This window comes from Theropithecus gelada, chromosome 15 (assembly GCF_003255815.1).
Source record: "Theropithecus gelada isolate Dixy chromosome 15, Tgel_1.0, whole genome shotgun sequence".
Lineage (NCBI taxonomy): Eukaryota > Metazoa > Chordata > Mammalia > Primates > Cercopithecidae > Theropithecus > Theropithecus gelada.
Window position 1 is genome coordinate 34,396,662 of NC_037683.1, and position 13,182 is coordinate 34,409,843.

The window sequence follows — 13,182 nt, forward strand, 5'->3', positions numbered from 1 at the left end:
TCTTCGTGTTTATTTATTCGCTCATCTATCCATCTATCTCTCCATTCATTTGTCCATCCATCCACTTATCCCTTCATCTCCTTTTTTTTTTTTTCCTTTGGCTACTACCCTGAAATAGGGTAGATAGAAGACTGAAATAGTCTTCTATCATCTCATTCTTAAATGATTACAAGGTCCAATAAACTGGTTTTCCTGAGAGGCTTAGTGAATGCATAGGATGTGGAGTAACATGGGCTTACATTTGAATTCTGTCTCTGTCCTTTACTAACTCTATGATCTTAAGCACATAATTGAAACTCTCTGGGTCCATTGAGGAACTAATAATATCCACATCTCAGGATTGTTGTAGGCATTTATTGAAAAAAGGCTTATAAGGCAAGTAGTACAGTGCTTGGAACATGCAAGACACTCAATAAATGCTAATTCATTCCCTCCTCTCTATTTCTTATATCCTAACTACTTTATAATGTTTTTTTCATACATCTTCACAAACCCTTGAAATTGTCACCTAACTCTCGGGCTTTTGCTGAAACCATCCTTCTTCGAACAACTGTGTCCACCCCAATTCCTAACTTCCTATTGAGACACATCACTATTTCTAACTTCAGGTCTTCAATCATGTAAACTTTTCTTCTTGAATTATCTGTCTTCCTATTTCTTTTTGTAGAAAATGGATCTGATTTCTTGGACTCTATCCTTCCCCTATGAAAATGCTACCTCTTTCTATAACCTTCTTGAATCCCCCAATTTAAACCTTTACCCCCACTGTATTACTGTAAGACTTTATTTGCAGGTATGAGAAAAGGGATCTTCATTTCTGAGCATACATTGTTGAGTGTGGATATACTTGTTATGTGCTTTTCACAGCAATTTCATGAAGTAATTAGTATTTTTATTCTTTTTTAGTAGAAGAACTTTCCCAAGGTCACTCAGTTAATAAAGACCAAAGCAAAAATATGAACCCAGGTCCAAATATCTTAATTCAAAATATCTTCCATTTCATACTACCTTGCCTTCCATCCTCTATCATATATAGTAATAATTCTGTAAAAATGTTAAAAAACATAATTCTGACATTTATCAAAGATTTTGAAAAATGAAAAGCTATGATTGACCCCATAAATAAATGATATTAAAGGATAGGGATAGTGTTTTATTTATTCCTGTATCACCTTCACTGTCCTGGTATAAAAAACCTACCAATAGGCATATGGTAAATGTCCCACTGAAAGACATCAAAAGCATAAATAGGACCTTTCACCAGAGTCGTATTCTTGAGATTCTGCCTCAATTTCAAATGTTACAAGTGATCGTAAATCCTTCAGCCATCATATTGTCAGGGTAAGGTCAATTTCGGTGTTCTTTCTTTTTTGTAAGAATGTCTGCAACAAACATGGAATTATTACTGTTCAATTCTTATCATAATAAGACTCTTCATAAATTAGAGTCCTTGGCTATTTTGTGAAAATCCTTGGCCTGATTCCTGCAGCCAGAAGGCAGCAAGCTTCTTTATTTGTCTCTCCGTAGCATTAGTAACCCTGTACAAGTTAAATTTGTTTTATGTATAGGTTGGACGAGCTTTCACCCATAAGGAGTGCCGAAGAAATAGACTTTTTCTATCATTCTCCAAAGAGGTTGGAAAGGAACTACTCAGGAGGAAAGCCTGGAGGGTACAAATGGTCAGAATGAAGTATAGTCTTTTGTTCAGAATCAGAAGAGTTAACCACTCAAATCATAAAACACCAGATGAAGCTCACTTCACCCAATAGGAGTGAGCAAAGTGAGAAGAAGGAAGACATGGTGACACAGAAAACCTCCAAGGAGTAATCTCTCCAGTTTGAGTCAAGACAAGTTCACCTGGGATCCTCAAGGTTATATTTTTGCCTAAAAGGCCAAGGAAGTATGCTTTCTGATAGCACAGAAAAGAGTTATAGTTTAAAAAAACAGAGATTGAGAGGGCAATGCAGAATAATCTGTTGATCTGTGGAGCGTCTATGTCTAGTTATTTTTACTTGAGTGTGAGAAGAGCAACTCAAAGTTATTGAATTGAAGGAGTTCAAAGATCAATGCAACATGATTCAATAATCATATTGTGAATTAAATAAACATAAATAATCATATTAGACCTTAAATCTGCTATCTCTTTGGAGAGAAATGAGATGGTTATCATCTTTGATAAACCCCCAAATTCTCTGTTGTCCTCATGAAAGGAACATGCTGCTGTTTCACCGTGAGCTTTGAGAACCTTTCGAAGAGAAAGAATGGGTTTTTGTTGCTCAGTACATACAAACTTGCCTGGTGCCCCTTCTAATTAATGGCATTTATTTCCCCCAGAGAGTTGCCTAAGGCTGAAGGCAGGGATGTGGCATTGAGACAGAACTAACCTAACTGGCTCTCATGGGGATTGATCGCATGCATTGACCTTCCACTACAGTGTTCTAAGCATTTGAGTTAACTGAGTGTGCCTTCCCTACAAATAAGTCTCAGTCACTCCATAGAAAAGAAGATGGGATTGTCAGGTATTAGGTATAAAACACTGTATCTTTAAGACAAGGTGAAGTTTACTTTCAAAGCAGGGTGTGGAACTTTCTAAAGAGAAGCCCTGCACGGTCATAAACTATTCATGAAAGTTCTCATGTTTCTAGAACTACCTACTTTCTAGTTCCCTTAACTGGTCTTATTACTACCTGACTCATCTTGCTGACAACTCTGACCTCAGATCTACCTTTAATTTATTTTAATACATTCCCTTTTTTATCCTGGACATAAGGTGTATAAATTGTTGATATCTTGTCCATTTGATACCGGACCTTGACCTTCCTTGACACCACTGTCCTTACTTTTGCTAGAGATGTCAGTGTCAGACACATTTCTCACTGCCTGCTCTTGATATCCCATTCCTACCCCCATTTTTGGCTTTGCTTTCCCTGTGAAAACTTTACAACTGAAAGAGGTTCCACTCCATGACACAAAGCCAAAGGCAGGACAAGGGACTGCAAAGGCTCCCACAGCAAAGTCTTCAGTGTCATAGGCCAGAGGGAATGAGCTCCATCACCCTTAGCACGTAAGCAACAAGAGGCCTGGCCTAGTTTCATACACCCCAGAGACCCCTTAGCTAAGCAGGTGGTCACACCAACTTCAGACTGTGCTTCAACTGTATCCATGTCCTGGGAAAAGCCAACCACGTCATTTTGCATCAGCCAATGCAGTGCAATAGAATAGTACATGCTTTGGAGCCAGGGCTACTTGGGTTGGAATCCTGGTTCTACTCCTTGCTAACTGTGTTACTTCAATCAAGTTTCTTAACTTTTCTAAGCCTCAGTTTCCTTACCTATAAAATGGGGGTAATTGTACTTGCCTTTCACTGTCATTGTGAGAATTTAGAGATAATAATTATAAAATATAGGACATTGCATATAACATACGATAAATAGAGTTTATTATTATTTATCTTTCCTTGCTATTTTTGTTATTAATTATTATTATTGTTATGACAGGGCTTTAATGTCTAGATTCTGGCAAGAATAGCAAACATTTCAAATATCCAGGCAGCTCATTTCTTGAGAGATGGACCACAGGTTTCCTCACAAACTAGGCTGGTTGCTCAGTGTTGTAAATCACCACTTGGCTTCCTGCCTGAACTTTTAGTCTTGTCCCCATCTCAATTTAAAGAGGGTGAGAAAGCAGAGACATCAATCGTTTCCTTGTCAAGGACAACAGCCCCTTCCTTCTTCCTTGGATCTCTCCTGGGGACCCATCTGCCTGGTGCCAAGGGAGGGGGCTGCTGCTGAATACAAATCACCATGTGGTGGGGGAGGCTTGTGCTTCTATATCAGCCAAGAGCCATTTCGCCATCTCTGTGTGAGACTCCAACGAGCCCAACCCAGTCCTCCCACTGCTCCTGGGGTTAAGCGCCCCACTGCTTCACAGTCACCCTGGATAGTGATGTAACCATGAAGATGGCAGTTACCCAAGGTACTGGGACACAGACTTTATTGATTTGTTCTTCTAATGCATTAGGAGGAAACAGGAAACCTCAGGAAGGTCATAAGCGACAATTGTGCATTGACTGGCACAGACATTGACTTCATTCAGAAAGGCACGACTCAAGAGGCCTTGCTTTCAGAGAGGAGGGGGGCCATAGAGGCACGACTCAGAAAATAAAGACAATAAGCACGGGCTGGATCACAGGGAATCAGAAGGAACTGAAGAACCTAACGCTCAAGCTCACACTTGAGGGAAAGTCTTTGTTCAGTTCCTGGTAGAGCCAGATGTTCAATCAATGTTACTAAACAATTGGATGAAGGCATAAACCAGCAAGGGTGAGCCCCTTAGAACTTCCTCTATCGATTTTCTGGGCACCTCTGTACCATTTTCCCATTTGATTCTGTGGTTACATGCCCTTCTTTCCATCTCTTTTTCATGATCTTTAAAGCTGAGCACGTCAGAGAACTTTTAATGGACTCCTGCTGTTTCCTTCAGCTTTCAACCTCTTGCGATGCGCCCTGTAATCACTGACCACTGCAAAAATCAGAATGACACGTTTGAAGATCTCCTGGCCCTCCTGTACCCTCTTTTCTTCTAGGTCTGTGTTCTGGATATTTGGGGTCTGCCTCTCAAAAGTTTTGCCTTCTCTGATGATTATATTAACGAGAAGTGCCATCTTTCTTCAAGGGTTCTGGTTATTTCAACTTTATCATCCAATTCTCACTTTCTTGTGAGCAGTGATTCCAGATGAGCATTTGAGTTAACTGAGTGTGCCTCCTCTACAGATAAGTCTCAGCCACTTCATAAAAGGGAAGTTGGGATTCTCAGGTATCAGGTTTAAAACACTGAATCTTTAAGACAAGATGAGTTTACTTTCAAAGCATGGTGTGGGACCTCGTAAAGAAAACTGTGAAGCCACATCTTTCCAAATGTTTGGCTTTAATCAATTCAGCGGACTTTTGGATAGGATCCTAAGGTCTCTTCTAACCCCATAACTACAGTCAAATCATTAATCCAGAACTCAGTGGAACATTGCAGTTTTTGTAGAAACGGTTCTCTACTGATTGTTAATACCGAGAAACTATAGACCGCCAAGCAGAGATGGAACTTCAAACCATTCTTTTGTTTAGGCTTTTGTGGGCTCTGTACAGGCATCAGATCTCTAGTCCTGGTTTTAGTATCCATGTAAAACACCATCTTGGCAGAAGGAGACGCAACAGAAAAGTGATATCTCCAATGAAAGACGTAATGCAGGGGTTTACTCATAAGCAGCGTGGAGATTAAGGACAAAGACTTCTGTAGAGCTCAGATTCTAACACAAGGAGGTGATTAGTCCCAGCTCTGCAAGTTACTCTCTCTGTAATTTAGGCACATGACTTAAACTTTGTAGCCTCATGTTACATTTTTACTAATAAACTAATAGTAGCCTCAAGCTTAAAAGGGATTACTAATAAACTGATTTGGGGGTGCTATGAAGATAAGTAGACAATGAATTTTCAATAGCCAAGCACATAGTAACTGCTCAATAAACAATTGTTGGTTTTTTCCCTCGTCACCCAAGATTCCAGTGAGTTCTGGACTAATAATTTGGCTTCAATTATAGACTCACGGGTTTAGAAGGAACCTTAATATCATATCTTAGGATAAAACATCTATATTTATTAACCACTAACTGTGTGCCAGGCAATGTGGTAAGCAATTTGAAAATAATATTTTATTTATTGAGATAACAGATATTATACTCATATTTCAGATGAGAAAAGTGGGGCTCCCATGTATTAAATAGTGTTCCTTAGGTCATGCACCTCATCATTGATAAAGCAGAGGTGCACATCTTGGACTTTCTCACTCAAGAGCCCATTCTCTTAACCACACTGTTGTAAGAACATTATAGAATGAGAAAGCAGTGGTATGACTTTAATAAGCTAAAAAATCAGTGAACTGTAGAGTCCTTGGGGAAATAGGGTTTGGAGAGTGGAGGTGGAAATGTACTAAAATAATAGATTCCAGTATCGATCTAGTGAGCGGAGCTGAGGAGACAGAGATTAGTAGGATTTGTAAAGTTGTTATTAGTATTTGCCAAAGATGTTTGCCATTGCCCATGTTTTTCTTGGGAATGTTGCCTTTTGAATATTACTCTGGAAAACAGGATCACATAAAAATCCTTTCTTTCCTGTGTCCCAACATGCTTATTAAGTTTTCTCAGTACTGGGTACCATGATAGGCAGGGAGAGAACGGAGATATCAAACACAGGGCAAGTTTTGCATTTGATGTGTTTCAATTAGATATAAGAAGCTATATCTGGAAAAAAATGTGGGGCAGCATTTGGATGAGCTTTGAGTCTACACTGAGGAGTCTTGACTTCAGCAACAACCTGACATATGGAGTTATTTAGGAGGGGAGTGCTGTGAGAGCTGCAAGTTCTAAAACTCACCCTGGACCAGAGATGATGCTATAGTTTGTTACTTGGTATCCCTGAACACAAAGAAGTCCACAGATGTGATGAGATGAATACCTTAAATTTGTAGGTGAAAAGCCATGTCTATGTGCACATGAGCTTTCTTTTCTGAAAAGAATGTCGAAAATGTGATTCTCAAAGAGTCAGTGATGCAAAATTATTAAGGTCAAATACTACTAGTATTGGCTCAGAAGGAAGAAAAATTAGAGGAAGATACATAAGGGTTGGTGAAGAATACAGTTGAGAGATGAAGATGAGCAGAGATAGTGTCATGGAGATGGAGCTGGCAGATATAAAGGCTATGCTTCCTAGGACCTAGGAATGACACCTGAAATGGGCAATTAATCAGGTGTGGAAGGTAAGAGAAAAAGGAAAGATGAACCTCCAATGCCTCTTGATTTTCTAGCCTGGGAGATGAATCAACATACCAAGAAAGAAAATACAGAAGATACTATAAGTGTAGGGAGGAGATAATAAATTTAGTATTGGTATTGGTATAGATTGCTCTTTGGAACGTAATTATGGAATTGCAATTTTCTCTATGAAGCTTAGAACATATGTCAGAAAGTGTAATTTAACTCATTGACATACCATACCAATGAAGATGAACTTGTTGGTTTGAGATTTGTAATGCAAACACAAAAAGGATTGTTTTCTATAAAATTTGGATGTATACCTAAAATTGAAGGTATGACCCCATCTCCTATTTTCACCTCTCTCATTCCCCCACAGTCTCTGGGACAAAGGTAGTAATTCAAAATGGCTTAAAAATGTTTACACAATGCCCAATGTTTAAATAAATTCTTAAGAATTGGCACAATCCAGATCTTTTCCAAACTAGGTAAAAGAACAATCCAGTTATTGCCAGAATTTTCTTTTTTTAATAAAGATATTTGGTATTTTGTAGACATAGTTCAAATTATACCAATGCCTTGACCATCAAAAGTATAAAACCTTACAAGGAAGATTTTCAGCAAATACTGTGTGCCAGTACTAGATCTCTTTGTAAATGTTAATCATTCTAGGCAATTAACATATTTTCATTGCATCAACCCTATGAGGTAGATATTATTTTCCCTGCTTTACAAATGAAGAAAAATGAGAGCGAAAAACTAAGAAACTTACCCAAATGTGTCAAAGTAGGAACTGGCAGATCTTTTCTAATCCCTAGTCTATATATTTTCTGACTACATCTGCACCTCTGGGTCATTGAGCCCATTCCTTTTTAGTGTCCCCATCCCCTTTATGCCTTCCTTTCACTCACCACTCAGCTTAGGTTCCAGAATCTGAAGCTGTAATCATCTTGCAAATCCTCACCTTCCTGGCCCTTCCGTCATTCTCAGCCAGTCAAACTCAGTCCTCAAACCCAACCATGCCTACCTCGTTCCTACACCAGGGTCACTGATGGTGAACTGGAGAAAAATATTCAACCATACTGTCTGGTCAACCTCAAATTTGTGACCACAAACCTCAAGTGGACTTTCTATTTTCCCTGGCAACCTTGCCATGTTTTTTGATTCTCTCATTATCCAAGACAACCATAATGGAGTCTTCTCATTTCTCAACCTTCTTACTCTGCCCCCTTCTTTTTATTCTCAGATGATGACCTTGCTTCTTATCCAGCTAAGAAAAGAGTTGTGATCTGAAGATAAAAACATGTATTCTCATTACCAGTTTTCCAACCTATCTGCATCTTAACCTCCAGAGCCAGCTTTCTCCTGTTTATATATTTATTCATAAGGATTGTTCATGCTTCTACTAAGACCAACCCTTCTCCTTGTGCACTAGATCTCATCTCACTTCTTTCTTTTGGACTTTGTTCCTGTAGTAGTCATCCCTTTGTCCTCGTGATCATTTTTTCCTTTTCTGTTGATCATTGCCATCAGCAGACAAGCATGCTATTCTGTTATCCTGTTTCCCATGTTAAGAAAATGAAATCCGCCCTTGACTCATATTCTCTTCTAGTTCTTGCCATATGCTTTTCCTCTCTTTTAAAGCAAAACTCAAGAAAAGAATTGTCCATCCATACTTGCTCTCTCCACTATCTCACTGCTAATCCTCTTTTTAAAATGTGCCAATCAGGCATTAGTTCCCATTCTTTCAAAAACATTTTTTGAAAACTGTTATTATCAATGCCATCAAACAACGACATGTTGTCAAATCCAGTGATCAATTATCAGTGCTACTCTTAAACTCTCAGGTGCTCTGACAAAGTTATTCACTTTTTCTCTCCTCAATACTCTGTTCTCTTGGCTTCTGTGATAGTCAGTTCCAGATTTTCTTCTCCTTCACTGGTCAACCCATCTTAGTACTTTTTTTTTTTTTTTTTTTGCTGGCTCCTCCATCCCTGCTCTGACGATTCAGTGTGTTTCTCTACTGTCTCCTCGCCACCTGCATTTGTTTACGGATTTTTTCATACAGTCTGATAACCCCCAACTTTCTATCTCTTGTCCTAAATTCTTCCATGATATGTGGGATATCAATTACCTGCCAAACATATAGAATGTCTATTATTTATCTTATATGTAATACAGCTAAAACAGAAATCCTGATCTTTTCTTCCCTCTCAAAATACTCTGATTATTTCCAGTCTTTTTCAAAATACAGAAATCATTATTGATTTCTCATTTCCCCTTATTTCTTACATCTAAGCTATCAGCAAGTTTTGTCAGCTTTACCTTAATCTCACTTCCCTCCATCCGACAGTTCTGGTCTAAGTTACTACGCTGTCTTTGTTGGACTACAATTGCCTACAAATTGATCTCACTGCTTCTACTCTTCCTTCTTTCCTCTCCTCATATCTCTTCTCTACCTCAGTAGCCAGTGTTCCTTTTAAAATGGATTGTGTTTCTGTCTCTAAAATCACTTCAATTGCTTTCCATTTTACTGATAATGAAATTCAGACTTCTTAACGACCCACCAGGCATTACCTGATCCAGTCACTGCTTACCTCTCTAATCTTATTTTCTATGACTTTCCCCATTGGCCAATTGTGCTGTATCTACATTGGCATTTTGACTTTCTTCTAACCCATACAACTCATTGTTGCTCTAAGGGTTTTGCATTTCTCATTCTCTGGACTCAAATGCTCTTATCCCAGATACTTATGAAACTCTTCCCGTTAAAAAACATAGAACATCTTATTGCAGCACTATTCATAATAGCAAAGACATGGAATCAACCTAAATGCCCATCAACAGCAGATTGGATAAAGAAAATGTGATACATATGCACCATGAAATACTATGCAGCCATAAAAAAGAATGAGATTATTTCCTTTGCAAGAACACGGATGGAGGTGGAGGCCATTATCTTTCGCAAACTAATGCAGGAACAAACCCAAATACTGCATGTTCTCACTTATAAGTGGGAGCTAAATAATGAGAACACATGGACACATAGAGGGGAACAACAGACTCTGGGGTCTACTTGAGGTTGGAGGGTGGGAGGAGGGAGAGGATCAGAAAACATAACCATTGGGTACTAGGCCTAGTACCTGGTGATGAAATAAGCTGTAAAACAAACCCCTTTGACATGAGTTTACCTCTATAACAAATCTACCCATGTACCCTTGAACCTAAAATAAAAGTAAAAAAAAAAAATATGAAGAAGGTGACAATGTGACTAATAAAATAAAAATTTGGTCAAGACAGCAAGAATACCATAATTAGTATAAAACAAAAAGAAAACCACACACACTTGGCCGGGCACGGTGGCTCATGCCTGTAATCCCAGCACTTTGGGAGGCCGAGGCGGGCGGATCACGAGGTCAGGAAATCGAAACCATCCTGGCTAACACCGTGAAACCCTGTCTCTACTAAAAATACAAAAAATTAGCCAGGTGTGGTGGCGGGTGCCTGTAGTCCCAGCTACTTGGGAGGCTGAGGCAGGAGAATGGCATGAACCCAGGAGGCGGAGCTTGCAGGGATCCAAGATCGCACCACTGCACTCCAGCCTGGTCCAGAGAGTCTCAAAAAAAAAAAAAAAAAAAAAAAAAAAAAAGGACACTTGAACTACTTAGATAAAATTCTGCTTGTATTAATGTGCATCATATATTAGTATAAAAAGATTTATTTTTATACGAACACCCAGTTAAATATGTTAAAACAATCCATTGTTAATACTTGCCTGTGTAAGTTGTGACTTTTTGTTGTATGTTTTACTATCAAAGAGATTGTATAACTAAAAAAATGTAGAACATCTTTTTAAAATTTTATTTATTTATTTATTTTTTTGTTGAGATGGAGTATTGCTCTGTCACCCAGGCTGGAGTGCAGTGGCGTTATCTCAGCTCACTGCAACCTCTGCCTCCCAGGTTCAAGCGATTCTCCTGCCTCAGCCTCCTGAGTAGCTGGGACTACAGGCATGTGCCACCACGCCCAGCTAATTTTTGTAGTTTTAGTAGAGATGGAGTTTCGCCATGTTTCCCAGGCTGGTCTCGAACTCCTGACCTCAGGTGACCCACTTGTCTTGGCCTCCCCAAGTGCTGGGATTACAGGCTTGAGCCACCATGCCCTGCCCAGAACATCTTAAAAGCCTAGAACTTCTGTTAGAAGAGCCTTAGAGATCTATAACACAAAACTCATTTTTGCATTTTAGAGCTGAGAAAAGTGAAGCTTAGAAAGCTAAGAGACTTGCCCAAATCCAAAAAGGAAGTGATCAAGCAGAGACCTCCATTCCTCTGTGACCAATTCCCTTTGCTTTAAATTTTTTAGGAAAGCTAATTACTCTGTGTATGGCACTCTTCTTGTTTTCTACTCACATTAACTGTTATTAGTTATAAACAATAGCACAATTTGTGTATTAGGATTATATTCTTTTGAATTCTTTTCACAAACTCTTTCCTGGTGCAGTATGCTTACATGGGCAAGATAGATCAGAGAAAAGATTATGGAAACTCAAGGATGATAGTATTTTAACTTAATAGATGTATTTGGCTTTTTCTCTGTGGAAATCAAAGTGCTTCACTCAGAGGTGTTAATTCTCCTGTGATCCCTCTGAAGTAACTTACAAAGACCATTGCACAGATGAGAAAACCGAGTTTGCATCCCCTGTCTATACTACTGACATCAGCTGGAGGGACATTTCTAAAATATATGACTGGCTGCTTTATTCCTCTGCTTAAAATCCTCATGACCTCCTTTGCCCTCAGGATAAATTCCAGACTCTTTCACCAAGCTAAGCAGCCCTCATAACCCATACTCTCACAGTTAACCTCTACCCCTTCCACTTCCTTTGGTACACCCACTGCTATTGCCCAGTGATTCTTAACGCTTCAGCCACACATGTCATGCTCATTGTCTTTCACCTCCAAGGCCTTTACCCATTCTGTTTTCTGCTCTGAGCGCCCTTACATACCTGTTCTTTGTAAAGAGGAACAGGTGTTACCTCTTCTCTGTATCCTCTGAGGCAGTGGCATTTGCTTTCTCAGTATTTTAAACATCTTATGCATGACCCTATTAAATAATTTATAAGAGTATGAAGGGTTTTTGTTTGTTTTGTACTTCTCACTTCTCTTCTAGCTTGAGCTCTTGATGGACAAGCATTGGGCCTTATTCCTTTTGGTCTTCATGGAACCTAGTTCAAGACTAGGCTCATGGTAGTATCTGAAAAGGTACTGGATGAATGAGTGAATGAGTGAATGTGACTAGCACCCTGGCAGGAAGTGAGAACAGCCTCCCTACAGAATGTTTTAATGGATTCTCATCTGCCACTGCCTTGACTGTGCCTCTTCCAATTCCACTGATATTTCACAGACTTTAAAATAATCTCTCCCAGGGTTAAAGAGAGCAATTACTCTTGCCAGGCTCCTGGCAGGCACTGCCAACGGCTCTTTAAAGGCCTTCTTGAGCCATCTCTGAGACTCCAAACATGGACACATGCTATGGAATTTACATCCATTTGTTTAGTGCAGTACACTCACCTCTAGTGTTATACAAGATGATTTCTAGGTGATTTGTGGATGTTGTAAAATAGATATGCTATGTCATTTAAAAAGAACTCTTTTTTGATTGATGATAGCAAGTTACAGGTTCTGTTTAAAAATTATTTAGGTTTAAAATGAATAGATTTAAAGAGAAATATTAAGTTCAAAAAACACAGGTGTATGGCAAAACCTGTGAAGTGGTACCTGAATGACTAATGGTAGAAAAATAGCTGATTTCATTCCTGTAATCATTCACATACTAATTCATCAAATGTTTATGGCACGTTGCATGGTAGACCCTATCCTAAGTAAGTGGGATATAGGCAGTGAACACTTTGTTTTGGTCTCTGTCCTTTAAAATTTAGACCATTTCCTTGGGCACATTGCACATTCCACTACTGGCAAGAACAATTCGCTAGTGTTCACACTGGTGTGGGTTGACTAGATTGGATGAGAATGGCATAATCACTTTCTGGAAAAAGAAAAATATATACAAATATACATGTACATCTATATGTATGTGTGTGTACATGTGTGATCTTGTGATCTGGATTACTGTTTTGCCAATTCTAATCAACAGGATATGCCAGGCCGGGCGCGGTGGCTCACGCCTGTAATCCCAGCACTTTGGGAGGCCGAGACGGGTGGATCAGAAGGTCAGGAGATCAAGACCATCCTGGCTAACATGGTGAAACCTCGTCTCTACTAAAAAATACCAAAAACTAGCCGGGCGAGGTGGCGGGCGCCTGTAGTCCCAGCTACTCGGGAGGCTGAGGCAGGAGAATGGCGTGAACCCGGGAGGTGGAGCTT

General features: G+C 39.3%; 1 long non-coding RNA gene across 1 annotated transcript in view; it reads right to left on the reverse strand.

Annotated features, from left to right (window-relative positions):
• Positions 1-340: 340 nt before the first annotated feature.
• LOC112607579 overlaps positions 341-13,182 on the reverse strand; it is a 62,125-nt gene continuing 49,283 nt past the window's right edge. The window contains exon 5 of the long non-coding RNA XR_003115881.1: positions 341-1,382. This is a non-coding gene — a long non-coding RNA (uncharacterized LOC112607579). The remainder of the gene's footprint in view (positions 1,383-13,182) is intronic.